This window comes from Rana temporaria, chromosome 2 (genome assembly GCF_905171775.1).
Source record: "Rana temporaria chromosome 2, aRanTem1.1, whole genome shotgun sequence".
In the NCBI taxonomy this organism is placed as follows: domain Eukaryota; kingdom Metazoa; phylum Chordata; class Amphibia; order Anura; family Ranidae; genus Rana; species Rana temporaria.
The window spans coordinates 337,709,905-337,726,703 of NC_053490.1; the positions used below are offsets into that span (position 1 = coordinate 337,709,905).

At 42.9% G+C, this 16,799-nt stretch overlaps 1 long non-coding RNA gene across 1 annotated transcript; it reads right to left on the reverse strand.

The window, feature by feature from the left end:
* Nucleotides 1-15,543: 15,543 nt before the first annotated feature.
* LOC120928634 lies at nt 15,544-16,393 on the reverse strand. The gene is made up of 4 exons (XR_005747267.1): nt 16,293-16,393; nt 16,108-16,187; nt 15,909-15,983; nt 15,544-15,645 (listed from the first exon to the last, which is right to left on the reverse strand). It is a non-coding gene; the product is annotated as an uncharacterized LOC120928634 (long non-coding RNA).
* Nucleotides 16,394-16,799: the final 406 nt, after the last annotated feature.

Sequence of the window (16,799 nt, forward strand, 5' to 3'; positions counted from 1 at the left end):
TGCCCAGAAGCAAGTTATGAGACGGGAGCGCTCGTTCAGGTAAAACTACCATTCATAATGGCGTAAGCACATTCATCACGCTGTAACAGACAAAAAAGCGTGAATCGTTTTTTACTAACACGGAATCGGCTAAAAACAGCCCAAAGGCGAATAGAACTTCCCCTTTAGAGTGCCGTCGTACGTGGTGTAGGTCACCGCGATTTGTTCATAATTTTTCAAAAACGATGGTGTGTGGGCAACATAGTTTTTAACCATGTTTTCAGCTTTTTTCAGCTTTCAGCGCTGACGCATTTTGAATGACAATTGCGCAGTCATACAACACTGTACCTAAATTATATTTTTATAATTTTTTTCCCACAAATAGAGCTTTCTTTTGGTGGTATTTGATCATCTCTGCGATTTCTATCTTTTGCGCTATAACTTTTCTATCTTTTGCGCTATAAACAAAAAAAGACAGAAAATTTTGAAAAAAAACACAATATTTTTGACTTTGTTATAATAATATCCCAATTAAAAAAAAAAAAATTCCCTCAGTTTAGGCCGATACGTATTCTTCTACATATTTTTGTTAAATTGTTATTGTTATATTGATTGGTTTGCACAAAAGTTATAACGCCTACAAAATAGGGGATAGATTTATGATTTTTTTTTTATTAGTAATGGCGGCGATCTGCAATTTTTTTGTCAGGCCTGCGATATTGCGGTGGACGTATCAGACACTTTTGACACAGTTTTGGGACCATTCACATTTATACAGCGATTCCTGCTATAAAAATGCACTAATTACTGTATAAATGTGACTGGCAGTGAAGGGGTTAACAATAGGGGGTGAGGAAGGGGTTAAATGTGTATCCTGGGTGTGTTCTAACTGTGTGGGGGGAGGGGACTGACTGGGGGAGGTGACCGATGCTGTGTCCCTATGTACCAGGGACACAGATCGGTCTCCTCTCTCCCTGACAGGACGTGGAGCTCTGTGTTTACACACAGAGCTCCACGTCCCTGCTGTCACCGCCGATCGCGGGTACGTAGCGGACATCGTGGCCGCCAGGCACACGCATCGGCTCCCGAGCGATGCGCCCGGCATGTTTCCCCACAGCGCGCCCCCAGCGGCGCGCACGGGGAATGTAAACAAGCAGGACGTCCAAAGACCTCCACTCGGCACTTGGGAGCCGCGCTGTGGACGTCTTTCGTCCATAGCGCGGATCCCAAGTGGTTTATGATGAAGTTGGAAAAACGTCATTTTTTTTCATGATGAAAAATGACCGTGTGTACGCGGCATAAAAGGACGCAACTCATAGGATCTACACATTTTTGGCAGAAAACTAACTTAACTTTACCTACAAAAATACATTTTTGGTGAACTTTAAATTCATTATGCTGCTGCAGAGTTACTATATATATTTTTTTGGAAGAAAAAATACAATAAAAACACACACACACTATATACATATATATATGAATATATATATATATATATATATATATATATATATATATATATATATATATATATATATATATATATATATATATATATATATATATATATACATATACAGTGTATGTGTGTGTGTGTGTGTGTATATATATATATATATATATATATATATATATATATATATATATATATAATTAAATGATTCTGCTTTAATAAACCCTCATACTGTGAAAACTGAAATTATCATACATTATAGCAATTACGATGTGACCTTAACAGCTCAGCGTCGCACTGATGAATGCACAAAATCATGTTCTTCTTGAATAGATTGGAGAAAGCTATGCCTTTTTTTCTTGCTTAATTGAATTAATTCAGGTTTTTTTTTTTTCTAATCAGAAAGAGAGGCAGGAACAGCAGCTTCACCTGTCTGTGATTTGATACTGCGGCAATGAGATGGATCTTACTTGTGTGATGCGCAATAGATAAATCACAGTTTTTCTCAGGGAGAGCCTGCCAAGAAAATTAAAAGGATCAGATGGAAAATGTCTACCTCTGTATGATGAAATAGCACTAAGTAGCAAATCTGTTTTGCTCCATTTCTTTATACTTATTACACTACAAATACATTTTAGCCTCATTCCAGAAGTTTTTGTAGTAATTGTAATTTGTAATTTCCAGTTTCTGTGAAGTCTTTAGCTGAAACATAAATATATAAGGTTATTCAAAATCTATAGCCTTTAAAAAAATTAGAAAAAGATTTTCAAAAATGCTGATTATTTCTACACATAAATAAGCAAAGACATGAGCTGATAGTCTCAACATATGTGTTCAAGTAAAACTATAGCGGAGGAAAAAAATCTCATATCAGATCACAATCATGTGATTTTAGTGTGTCCACACCTGTAAGACAGGGCTTTTCAAAGTACCGTCTGAAACATTTTATAAATGTTGTTTCTGCCAGTAGGACTATTTCATAGACATATAGATGGATAGTTACATAGTTGGCCTGATTGAAAAAACACAAGTCCAGACAGTTTAATCAATAGAAGGGAAAACATATTATACAATCCTATACCAACAGTTAATCCAGAGGAAGGCAAAAAAAAAAAAAAAAAAAAACATGATCCAATTTGCTCCAGCAATCGGATATTCCCTGGATTATCTTTACTTATAAATATTGGTATACGGCTATATTATGTGTATCTAAGAAAGAATCTTAATTAAAGTAGCCTACTGAGCTAGACATGACCAGCTTTTGAGGGAGTATATTCCACATTTTCACAGCTCTTACTGTGAAGAAGCCTTTCCATATATGGAGATGAAAACACTATTTTCCTCTAGATGTAAAAAGTGCCCTCTTATCCTCTGTGATGACCTTAAAGTGAATAACTCAACACCAAGTTCACTATGTTAAATCAGGTTAGGGAGTCTCCAAACAAGACCATACAGATGATATAGTAAATCCAGATCTTTGTAAAAGTAAATTTGGTGCTTTATTCATACACTGCAGTGGAGAGACACAACACACACAGATATCCAGCTCTACTAGGCGGAATGAACAAACCTCAAGTTTAACAATATATACTTATGAATATGCATATGGTCCAGGCGTGTTTTAGGGTGTAATCTAGGTGTAACCTTAAAGTTTAGTCCAATCATCATTCATATCTTCTTAACAGCAAGGGAACAGATAAGTATGTTATAACATCATGTGACTAATAGAAAGTGAAAGAAAACATGGGCGCCACCATAACAGTACTGGATCAGACCAGATGTTGCTTCTTATCTGACGGTGAAGATCATCATAAACTGAAAACATTATCAGACCCCTATAATTCTACTTAACTATATGAACCACTTATGTATTTATACATGTTGATCATATCATCCCTTAATATCTCCTTTTCTCAAGAGAGATTACATTCAGTTCCTCCAATCTATCCTCATAGCTTAGCTCCTCCATGTTTTTTATCAGTTTGGGTGCTCTTCTCTACACTTTCTTTTGTTCCTCAATATCCTGTTTGTGAATTGGTGCCCAAAAGTGAACTGCATATTTTAGATGAGGTCTTACTAATGATTTGTACAAGGCCAAAATTATGTCTCTCTCTCCATACCTCTTTAAATACAAGAAAGAATTTCTCACTTTGGAAACTGCAGCTTGGCATTGCATGCTAATATTAAGTTTATGATCTACTAGAACAACCATTGACTCCCTACTCCTACTGTATGAATACAGTCTTTTAGCCAGCTTTCTATTAATTTACAAACTGATTTTTCCACGCCTGTGGCGTAGACTTTACCTTACACATTAGCTGTGTCTGGGGAACTGTCACCTCGTCTTTATTCAACAACTTCTGTCTTTCATGAATCCATGCTGTCACTTAAAATATTTTTTTCTAGCAAGAACTCATCTATGTGGTCATTTATTAAAATCTCAAGCATCTTCCAGATTATAGAAGTTAAACTGAAGCCCCATACACACTATCAGTTTTCCTACTGGTTTTCTCTTCAGGTTTACCAAAACCATCTAATATAAGGTCAAACCTCAAGAGTTTCAATTTGTATGCAATCAGGCAGGCCCTTGCACTACATTGTTTTGGTAAACCTGAAGAGAAAACCAGCAGGAAAACTGATAGTGTGTATGGGGCTTCACAGATCTGTAATTGCTTGGAAAATACTTAGATCCCTTTTTATATATAGGTACCACATTGACGTTACGCCTCATTTAAGACCCCTGAGGTGCATTTCAGGGGTTTTAGCACTAAAAATAGCACATATAACGCGCCTGAAAAGCGCCTCTCAAGCCACCCCAGTGTGAAAGCCTGAGTGCTTTCACACTGGGGCGGTGTGCTTGTAGGATGGAAAAAAATTCCTGCAAGCAGCATCTTTGGGGCGGTGGGGGAGCGGTGTATTCACCCCTCCACCACCCCTGCCCAATGATATGAATGGGCAGCCCTGCTGAAGCGCCTGCAAAGTGCTTCACAAGGCCACAACATAGGCACTATTAACCCTTTGTTCGGCCGGTAGCCTAGGTTAAAAGTGCCCTGCTAGCAGCTGAAAAGCAGCGCAATAACACCTGTAAAGCGTCGCTAAAACTAGAGGCGCTTTACCACTAATGCCCACACTGCCCCAGTGTCTAAAGAGTCCCTAAAAATTAAAAACAATGGCTTTGAAACCAGAGCTCAATACTTTTAGGACACATGGGTGTTTGTTATCTGATCCAGGTGCTTTATTTACCTTTATGCTGTCTAAATATTTCTGGACCATATCAATTTTGAGCCATAGTGGTTCATTTGGGGCTATGTCAATATCATCTCCAATATGGACATGAGCTCCCCCAAGTTCTTTTGTATACACAGAGCTAAAGAGAGTACTGTATGTATTAAATTAGCTTTCTCTTTGGGCCAGATCCACAAAAACCTGGCGTAACTTAAAAAATCCCATTTAAGTTACACTGCCTTAAAGTTTCTACCTAAGTGCCTGATCCACAAAGCACTTATCTAGAAATTTCAGGCTGTGTAACTAAAATTCCGCCGGCGCAAGGCGTTCCTATTCAAATGGGGCGAGTCCCATTTAAATGAGGCGCGCTCCCGCGCCGGCCGTACTGCGCATGCGCGAAGTTACGTTACGCCGAGTTTTGAGGATCGCGTCAGCTTAAAAAAGTTGCGTCGGGAAAAAAAAAAAAATGACAGCGGCATGCATTCCTGAGGGAGAACTCCATGCCAATTTTCAAAGAAAAAACTGGCATGGGTTCCCCCCCCAGGAGCATACCAGGCCCTTAGGTCTGGCATGGGTTGTAAGGAGACCCCCCCACGCCGAAAAATTGACGTAGGGGGTCCCCCTACAATCCATACCAGACCCGTATCCAAAGCACGCTACCCGGCCGGCCAGGAAAGGAGTGGGGACGAGCGAGCGCCCCCCCCCCTCCTGAGCCGTGCCAGGCCGCGTGCCCTCAACATGGGGGGGTTGGGTGCTCTGGGGCAGGGGGGCGCACTGCGGGCCCCCCCACCCCAGAGCACCCTGTCCCCATGTTGATGAGGACAGGACCTCTTCCCGACAACCCTTGCCATTGGTTGTCGGGGTCTGCGGGCGGGGGCTTATCGGAATCTGGGAGTCCCCTCAAATAAGGGGGCCCCCAGATACCGGCCCCCCACCCTAAGTGAATGGATATGGGGTACATCGTACCCCTATCCATTCACCTGTAGGCAAAAAGTTAGTAAACACACAACACAAGGCTTTTTTAAATATTTTATTATTCTGCTCCGGATGCCCCCCCTGTCTTCGTTATTAGCTCAATTAGCAGGGGGGGCTTCTTCTTCCGCTCTCCGGGGGTCTTCCACTCTCCGGGGGTCTTCCGCTCTCCGGGGGTCTTCTCCGCTCTCCGGGGGGGCTTCTCCGGACTCCGGGGGGCTTCTTCCATCTTCTCCCCTCTTCCGCTGTTGACTCGGCGAACCCCGGTTCTTCTGCAGCTCTCCGGTGCCTTCTTCTTCAGCGCTGGCTGCCTGCTATGTTTGTGTGTTAGCTCGATTTCAAACAGGCAGCCAGCGCGGTCTTCTGTGACGTCAGGGTCTTGTCTTCTGTTCTTCCGATGTTGCCTCGTCGCCTGTTGTCGCTGTAATGATGGAAGCGCGCCTTGCATCCCATTTGTATAGGCATCACCGTCCCATCATGCTCCGGTAGGTACCCACGTGGTGGGTGCACGTGGGTAGGCACCCACCACGTGGGTACCTGCCGGAGCATGATGGGACGGTGATGCCTATATAAATGGGATGCAAGGCGCGCTTCCATCATTACAGCGACAACAGGCGACGAGGCAACATCGGAAGAAAGGAAGAGAAGACCCTGACGCCACAGAAGACCGCGCTGGCTGCCTGTTTGAAATCGAGCTAACACACAAACATAGCAGGCAGCCAGCGCTGAAGAAGAAGGCACCGGAGAGCTGCAGAAGAACCGGGGTTCGCCGAGTCAACAGCGGAAGAGGGGAGAAGATGGAAGAAGCCCCCCGGAGTCCGGAGAAGCCCCCCCGGAGAACGGAGAAGACCCCCGGAGAGCGGAAGACCCCCGGAGAGTGGAAGACCCCCGGAGAGCGGAAGAAGAAGACCCCCCTGCTAATTGAGCTAATAACGAAGACAGGGGGGGCATCCGGAGCAGAATAATAAAATATTTTAAAAAGCCTTGTGTTGTGTGTTTACTAACTAACTTTTTGCCTACATGTGAATGGATAGGGGTACGATGTACCCCATATCCATTCACTTAGGGTGGGGGGCCGGTATCTGGGGGCCCCCTTATTTGAGGGGACTCCGAGATTCCGATAAGCCTCCGCCCGCAGACCCCGACAACCAATGGCAAGGGTTGTCGGGAAGAGGTCCTGTCCTCATCAACATGGGGACAGGGTGCTCTGGGGTGGGGGGGCCCGCAGTGTGCCCCCCTGCCCCAGAGCACCCAACCCCCCCATGTTGAGGGCATGCGGCCTGGCACGGCTCAGGAGGGGGGGGCGCTCGCTCGTCCCCACTCCTATTCCTGACCGGCCGGGTAGCGTGCTTTGGATACGGGTCTGGTATGGATTGTAGGGGGACCCCCTACGTCGATTTTTCGGCGTAGGGGGGGTCCCCTTACAACCCATACCAGACCTAAGGGCCTGGTATGCTCCTGGGGGGGGAACCCATGCCGGTTTTGTTTTTACAAATTGCCGTGGAGTTCTCCCTCGGGAAAGCATACCAAATGCCGTCGCTGGAATGGGCTTTTACATGGTGTGACTAGTTTACACTTTGTAGAACCAGCCCTAATTTTACACTTGCAAAATAACACTTACGGCGCAAAAAGGAAGCTGGAAAGCTTTGTGGATCGCCTTAAGTGCTAATTTGCATACTAGAAACGGCATTTCGACTCGAAATGCCCCCAGCGGCGGATGCGGTACTGCATCCTAAGATTCGGCAGTGTAATTCAATTACACATGCCGGATCTTCTGCCTAACTTTGGAAAAAGCCTTTTGAGGATCGTTTCCAAAGTTACACACAGACTGAACAGCAGTTAAGTCGGAGTATCTCTTTTGAGGATCTGGCCCTTTGTTCCTAGTCACCCACTCCAGATTATTTTGTAAAGGGCCTATATGCACAGGCTTGCCCTCTTTACTAATAATATATTTGAAGAATTTTTGGGGACTTGTCTTACTTTCTTTTGCAATATGTTGTTTGTTTTGAATTTTCAGCCTTGATATTCAATTTACATATTCTGTTACATTTGTTGCAACATTTAAACGATGATGGTGTTCCTTCATTCTTATATTTTTTAAAAGCTCTTTTCTTATTATTTTTAGCTTTTGTAACTTTGAACATGAGCCACATAGGTCTTATTTTAGCCTTTTAAACCTATTGCCCATGGGAATAAAATTTGCAGTGTGTTTCGCATACAGCCTTTTTGAAGAATTCCCATTTATTTTCTGTGTTCATCGATGCCAATATTTCCTTTGAGAGCAGCCCTCAGCCTTAGAAAACATGCTCTCTTAAAATTAAGTGCTTTTCCAGTACGTGTTTTTTGCTTACAACTTACATTAAATGAAACCGTGTTACAGTCACTGCTACACAGATGTACTTTTATTTGAACATTATTAATCAGAACTGCATAGTTTGAAATTACCAGGTCTAGCAGAGCATGATTTCCAGTTGGTGCTTCTACGAACTGTGCCATAAAATTGTCTTAAAATTGATTTATACATTTTTTTTGCCCTTTAAATGTTCCAGCAGTGCCATTACTCCAGTCAATTTTGTAGTAGTTAAGACCTCCTATTATTATCATCACTGTTCCAGCCCTTGCAGCCCTTTCCCCCTGTGCATGGAGCTGAGTCTCCACCTACTCATTAACACTGGGTGGCCTGTAATAAGCTGCAATGATTCATTTTGAACTACACACATTCATATGCAGTTCCACCCATTATTCTTCAGCCTCATCAAACTCCCCATCAACTGGGTCTTCTTTCCCACTAACTTTGAGATAATTTCTCACAAAGAGACAGACACCGCCACCTTTACATTTTACCCTGTCTCTCCAAAAGAGAGCATAGCCAGGAATATTGAAAGCCTAGTTATTTGAACAATGAAGCCAAGATTCAGCAATTCCAAATAAATCATTGTTCTCATGCACCAAAGCTTCCAGCTCTCCAATTTTGATTGACAGTAGAGATGGGCTGAACACCCCTAAGTTCAGTTTGCACCAGAACTTCAAGTTATTGGCCATAAAAAGGGTATGGGGCCTGGGTACTGCCCTGAGGGACATGTATCAATGCAAAACAACTTTTAAAAAAAGATTGTTTTTAAGGGAGCAGTGGTTTTATTGATGCTTAAACAATAACAATGACAATTTCCTTTAAATATATTGCTTGGGGGTCCCCTAAGTTTGCATGTAAAGTGGCACAGCTGTACCTTGTATAGAACCTGCTGCAGAAAAATTGACATTTATAACAAAAATGAATTAAATTTAAAGTGATTTTCCCTTCAAGCTTTCTTTATTTTATAAACATCGGCTTGGGGAGCCAATTTGTATGATGAGGCCACAATTTAGTGCACTCAGAACAAGATTGAATATTTTTGGTATAAATTCTGATGTCTCATTGGCAGACTTTGGTAAATAATTAAGTGTTGCACCACAGTGAGCAAGCCTTATGTGAAGAAGCCAAATTACAGTACACTCAGACCAAGATTAACCCATTTTTTTAGATAAAGTCTGGTGTCTCTTTTGCAGACTTTGGATAGAACTAACAGTTGCTGAAGAATTGGGCTTTGGGTGTTGGTGGTGCCTTTACTCCATAACCGTATAGAAGTACTCTTGATGAAAGCAAGAATTGGCCTTGCTGTAAAAAATTTCGATTTGATGCCCCTGTCACACAGTTGCAGAAAAATTGATCTTTGGGTCTTGGTGGTGGCTTCACTGTGTAACCTTCCAGAGGTACTCTTTATGAAAGCAAGAACTGGCCTTGCTGTAAAAAAAAAAAAATTGATGCCCCTGTCAAACAATTGCTGGAAAATTGGACTTTGGGTCTTGGTAGTGCCTTTACCCCATAACCCTATTGAGGTACTCTTGATCAAAACAAGAATGGGCCTTGCTGTAAAAAATTGAAATTTGATAACTCTATCAAACAGTTGCGGGAAAATTGGGCTTTGGATGTTGGTGGTGCCTTCACCCTGTAACCTTCAAGAGGTACTTTTGATCAAAGCAAGAATTAGTCTTGCTGTAAAAAAAAAATGTTGCCCCTGTCACAGAGTTGCTGGAAAAATTGGGATTTGGGTGTTGGTTGTGCCTTCACCCTGTAACCTTATAGAGGTACTCTTTTTGAAACCAAGCATGCTGTAAAAAAAAAACATTTGATGCCCTGGTTGTCACACAGTTGCAGAACAATTGGTATTTGGGTGTTTGTGCTGCCTTCACCATGTAACCCTATGGAGGTGATCTTGATGAAAACAAGAATTGGCCCTGCTGTAAAAAAATATATATTCTATGCCCCTTATAAAAAGTTGCAGAAAAAATGGGCTTTCACTGTTGGTGGTACCTTTATATCCTTCCAGAGGTACTCTTGCTAAAAGCAAGGAAAGGCCTTGCTGTCAAATATTTCAATCTGATGTCCCAGTCACACACATGTTGGTGGTGACTTCACCTTGTAACCTTCTAGAGGTACTCTCAATGAAAGCAAAAATTTACCTGGCTGTAAGAAAATGAAAGTTGTTGCAAAATTGGGTGTTTATTGTGCCCATGAAACCTGAAAAAACACCCAGAAAGCAGGGCACCCTAGACAGTCTTGCAGAGATTTGAGATCCGAATAACACTTAATCAGCGACATCGGCATCAGAGGCCTGATAGTTGCTGCTAATCCAGGACTGATTCATTTTAACAAATGTTAGCTGACCAATGGAAGTCTGTGGACAGACGCGATCTGTCACAAAACCTCCAGCAGCACTGAATGTCTGGAAAGGATGCAGGGCAGCCCAGCAGCTGAATTGTATACTGTACAAGTTATGGCAGATAATAATATTATGCAGATGCTTGCTGATGGGATCTTGAAGCCCTGGGCATAAGGGCAAATAAAATTAAAATGCATCACTGAGGCAGCCCCCTCCTCCATTGCTCCTTCTTTGAACGAACAGAAGCCTCAAAACTTGCTTTTCCATGAGACTGTAACCTACCAGAGTCCGTAAAGGCGTTACATAAACTCCTCTTTAAGGTGTCCTCAAGATATTTCACCCTGTTCTCCCTCTGCGAGGTTCTCAAGGAGGGTTACCAATAATAATCATTTTCCTTCATGTCACAAATTCTCGGGGTCCTTTTGCAGGCTTTGAAGAATAAGAGAGCCCATGCACCACAAGTTTGCATAGGTATGAGAAGCAGAGTCCTCTGGGTCACAAAAGATTACAGTACTTGGAACTGCCTCCTCCCAGCCACGTACAATTCCCAGGGTTTCTGGGGACTGAAAACTAACTCTAATGCTGCGTAAAGACGGTCGTTTTTTGTGATAGAAAAAAACAAAGTTTTATGTGATGAAAAAAAACTAAGTTTTTGAAACTTCATTTTAAAAAACGACGCAGCATACACACCATCGTTTTTTGAAAATGCTCTAGCAAAGCGCGGTTACGTTCAGCACGTACGACGGCACTCTGTTCTATTCAAGCTCGCTTCATAACTTGCTTCTGAGCATGCGCGGGTTTAAAAACGTCGTTTTGCCCACACACTATCATTTTAAATGACACAAAAAACAAAGTTTTGAAAAACGACACAAAAAATTGAAGCATGCTCCAATTTTTGTTTTGTTTTTCAGAAGACATAAAACAACGTTTTCCCCACACACACTCATTTTAAATTACGTTTTTAAAAACTTGTTTTTTTTTCATCACAAAAAACGACCATCTGTACACGGCATTAAGGTTTGACATATGTCTTCCTCTGCTTCAATGCCTCCAAAACTGCCAGAATCCTCCTCATCCCTCTCCTCTTGTGTGTTCTGTGTTGTTAAATGAATGGTATCTGCATAAACCAGGCTTTGAGAGGAAAGGAGGTCCTCCTCTTCCTCCTGCTGCTCTGCTTCAAGTGCCCTGTCCATAATGCCATGCAGTGTATGCTCCAGCAGGAACACAATAGGGATTGTTTCACTGATGCATGCATTGTCACAGCTTACCATCCTTTACACATCCTCAAATGGTGACAGTACAATGCATGCATCCTTTATCAGCAGCCATTCGTGTGAGGAAACACAGGTATTCCTTTAAGCCTCTCTGCTACATGTGGAACTCTACAAGTTGAATTCTACCTGGTGGGCATGTCACAAATCAGGCAGTTTATGGACAGGTGGAATTCCCACAGAATTTCAGCCAAACCGAACACTGGCTGTGTATGACCTCCTGAAATGGCTACAGACTCATTTGGCCTGCTTCAGAAGATCTTGCAACCCTGGGTACCTGTTTAAGAAATGCTGCATCACCAAATTCAGGACATGTTCTGGAAATGGTACATGTGTCAACTTTCCCTGTCAAAGGGTGAACAGGTTAATGACATTATTGCACACCACTATTCCTGGCTCAAGCTGCCATGCTGTGAACCACCTCAGGGCCTTATTCCCCTGCTGCAGGGCCGGTGCAAGGATTTTTGTCTACACAGGCGAAGGTGCATTTTGGTGCCCCCCCACCATCGTCCTACCACCACCCACTTTCCCCTCCACACTGCAACCCCACCCGACCCCCATCTACGGCTAACCACACACTATAGAATCTGATTGTACTATCCTCTTTTAGATTATTTAACAATTATATAGTATAATGGCCTGCCTGATTTGATACTCATTAAAAAAAAAAAAATCAGGTTTGTCTTCATATGACTAATTTTGGTGAAACTAAAGGAGATTGGATAGTGTACGGCCAGCTTAACAGTTTCCTCCAACCACACTAACAACGCAGATGAATGAACACCCCCTTCCCTCTACTGGGCTTTTTTGTTCTGACAGATGACACCACTAGCTGTCAGAATACCCAAATAGATGTGACAGCTGCATTCGTTTTCTTTTTTTAAGACCTTTTCCCCTCCATTTTCACCTGGTAAAATGGCCAGTAACACACCTTCTGCAATTGAGTGCCCCCACTCTGGATGAAGGAGCACAGGGGGCACATTTGGACAGCATCATTGTCAGTCTGAGGGAAGGCGAGTGTCTGATGTACTAGCAGATTTAGATACACTAACAAAATTGAAGACAAACTTCAGCTAGCACTTCAAGTTTTTTTTCCATTAGGGAAAAAGGTTGTACATAAATATGAGGTGATCATTGTAAGCACCGCTGTCAGTGGTAAATGGTTTGTCTCATCCCTATAACTGCTACATCTGCAGGACAGCTTGTTCTGTTGAAAAACGGTAAACTAAAACAGCCCACAAGTAGGTTGAAAAAAAAAACTGACTTGGTTTCCCCATCCATACCTCAAGGTGGATGGGGGAATCCTGACCACTGAGCTATTGTATTCTGACAGCAGGGAGATTTTCCTGCCATCAGAATACACATATTAGTGCTGCTGGCTATAGGTTGTGGTGCTAAAGTTCAACAGGTTTCCATCAATCATGGAATTCCACAAAATAATGTATGCTGATGAGTGCCAGAGTGAACCGTGAACATTTCATACACTGTACAGTGTATGTCGTGCAACAAAAGACAACGCACAGGGGTCTCAATCCCTGGGGTCAACACAATCCACAGCACACAAGCCTGTAGAAGGATAAAGAAAAGTACATAGACACAACTACCAGGACTGATCCCAACATACAGCAAGGAAGTCGTACTTCTACAGGAGACAAAGGCACAGCTCACATACTGCTCCTAATGCAATTTGCAGTGATCTGTGTGTACACCTATCCAATGCTGGTGTCATTGTCATAACAGACCTGCAGAGCTGTCTTTTGTCACCTACATTCCATAATGATCACCCCTCTCCCGAACAAAAAAATCTCATGCAATTACACCAGAACTCTCCAGCTCCTGGGCCGATCTAAAGTGGAGGTTTGGAGCTTAAAGCATGCAGCCTGTAAATTCCTGGTCCTAACAAGTGTGAGCCTAGGCTACCTGGACAGGAAATCAACCTGCCACGTCTGTGAAGCTCCTGGAAGAACAGAGTTGGAGAGGGAGAAAGATAGGGGAGAGAAGGCAGGGAGGTGAGGACAGTTCAGCTCTCACTCACCCAAGCCTGCAGCCTGATGGCTCACACAGGGGCACCAATCATGCAGCCAGATGCAGCTGAAGCTGTTGTCACTTCAAATCTCCCACCCACATCCCCTTTCTCATACTGGCTGCACACTGGGGGTAGGAGAGTGGGCGGGGCAGACACAGAGGGGTAGGGGCGGGAGGAGGTGGAACAGACAGATGCTTCTTTCTCCTCTCCCGTTCAAGCAGGAAGGAAGGAGGGGAAGGAGCGGCTGGCTGGGCTCAGTGAGACTGTCACAGACCCTGCAGGCAGCCGCTCCTAAGTTTGTCCATGGAGGGGAGTGTCTTGAGGGGCACAGCACCATTCCTTCTTCACATCCACTAAGCCTGCACAATGTTTTTCATGTTTTGCAGGTCTTACATAAATAAAACACCCATTCCTGAGGCTTCCCATGTCATTCCTGCTGGCCCCTCCTCCTGGTCTTACTCGGCGCCTACTTCTCTCACAATTTAGTGGTGATTGCCTATGTGCAGGAGCCATAGCTGAGGTGGGTTCGTTCCTACTATGCTATTCCTGATGCTGTGCCCCTCCCCCCTCAGCGGTGATTGTCTGTGTGCTGGCTAGTGCTTCTGCTACCTCCCAGCCATCCATTTACCAGTAGGAGCCAGAGAATATTGTTCATTGCACGGCTGCAGGGAGAGAAGCGGGTGGAGTTAGCTATGCACATGCGGCTGAGCGGCCAGGGGAATGAGGGCGGGGCCAAGAGTCAGTCATCCTTCAGATGCCGCCCGCAGTGGCAAGCCCACTCCACTGCCCACACACACTGACGATCGGGGCGACTGATTTTCCGCCCTGTTTCCTGGCGCCGTAAGGCAAGTGCCCAACTTGCCTTGCGCTAGCGCCGGCCCTGCCCTGCTGTAGCAAATTGGATCATGCTTTGCTGTTTTTTTTTTTTTGCCTTCTTCTGATCAACTGTTTATCAGTTTATTTGCTTCAAGAAAACCAATAAAAGAGAGAAAAAAATCATCCAATCCATTGTATGATTTATGTTCTCTTTTATTGGTTGAACTAGATGGGCTTGTGTCTGTTTTCAACCTGACTAACTATATTACTATGTAACTTTAAAAAAATGCAGCAAAACACTACAATATTCTGCAGTAAAGCTGCACAGATGCACTACATTATACTTCAGTAAAACTGCACTGATGCACTTCAATATACTGCAGTAAAACTGCATGGAAGTACTACACTGACTCTACAGTAAAACTGCCCTGACACACTACACTGACAGTACAGTAAAACTGCAGACGCACTACACTGACACTGCACTATATTCACACTACACTGACACTCTACACTAACAATATAATCACAATAGTACACTAATTCGCTAGTTGCAATGAACAGAGCCCTGTTCTATCTATCTCCACTCCAATATCACACTGCACTTCCTCTGGGAAGGAACCTTTTATAGTTTGGGATGTGTCTATGAGCAATGAGGCATTATTGTCTCAAGTCATCCTGAATTTCTCCAATCATGGCTCTGACAAGTGCTCTGTGCCCTGATTGGGCAAAGTCTTCATTGCTTCAGCCAATCAGGGCTTAGAATGCACTATGAGCCGTGCAATGAATTATCAGATTTTTTCATTAGCAAAATTGAAAAAATTTGTGAAACAATTCAACAAAAAAAACCCACAAACCTCATCCCTATAAGATTGGGGGGTATGTGATCGAGAGTCCTAAAAAAGGATACAGCACCTCATCCCAAAATAGATTCAAAGGAGGGGAATTTTTTGGAAGAGTTGGGGGGATTATTGCGGTGCGATGAAGAAAACCAGACAAAGTATGTATGTATATATAAAAATATATAAAAAAGGTTTATTCATTCAATTTTTACAAAATATAGTAATTCAATATACAGATAGTGCATAAATTATTTTGTGGGAGCAAGATCTAGAAATAATTTTTTCGATCAGGTCGACCCTACTAGTTTCGCCTCTTGGCTTCTTCAGGGGAATTAGGACAAGATCGTCTCTCTAGATTACTCTAAAGAGATGAAAAAGAAAACAATTTTAACATATGCATACAATATAAGCTCTAAAAGAACTTCGATTATATATGTTCAACAAAACATGTCATGTATATAGAGTACAAACAAAAGTTCGGCTGGGATCTCTGGCGGGGCAAGAGAAACCAAAGTTCATAGGAGCAAATGCGCATATATCCACAGCCTGGTAGCAGCCAATGCTGTTCAGCCCATGAGAGGGGGCTGGCAGCAAAATTCCATAGGTAGGAGAAATAAAACCTACCCTAGCTTCATGCACAGCCAGTCAAGGAAAAACCCCCTCAGGGTGGATATTGAAATCCAAGTTCAACTGACAGGACTTAAAAATACAGAAGAAAAAGAATCTATGTTAGAATATGTGTTATTAAATTATGATCTGTTTCAACTAATTAAACAAATCCATAATAGAGTCAATAGGGTTAATATATGTAAAACAGCCATACCTTGAAGCGTAATAAAATCAAGGTGAATACAGGGGAATTAAGTAAGACAATAACATGGGCACTGAAGAGCCTCAATTCATCTGAAAAAAAAAAAAAAAAGTGTTTGAATAGATTTAGTATACTTCATAAAGTTAGTGAGAACATGGGTAACTAAATTATTAAGTGTAAGCAAGGGATCAACTTACATGGAGTATTTAACTAGATGAACAGTCTGAGTGCAAGCAAACATCAGCTGGTGATAGAAAGTCAAAGGATAGTCGTTTGCAGCAAAAATCAAGGACCAGTCAATTGCCTACAATTCCCACACTCCTTAGCGCTGAAGCAGCCGTGTCATATGATGACACCGGCCAATCAGCGGAGCCGCACTCTGGAGAAAAAGGAAAAAAGGAAGGAAACGTATGAGTGCAGAGGGGAGGAACACAGAGCACTAAAAGAGAGCGATTGCCAGCCAGCAGCACCAAAAAAGTCACACATACCCAGAGCGGCGTGGACCATGACCGCAAGCTGACTGATCAAGACAAACCAAGCAATCAAACATGAAAGCAAAAGCAGTAGATATTATATTGTAGAAGTCAAAATATAATAAAGAATTAAGACAAACAAAAAATCACTAATAAGAAGGGGAGAGAGACCCTGAACAGGGATGTGAATGGGCTGATGTATGGAAAAGGGCTGTAGTGGCTTATTGGTAA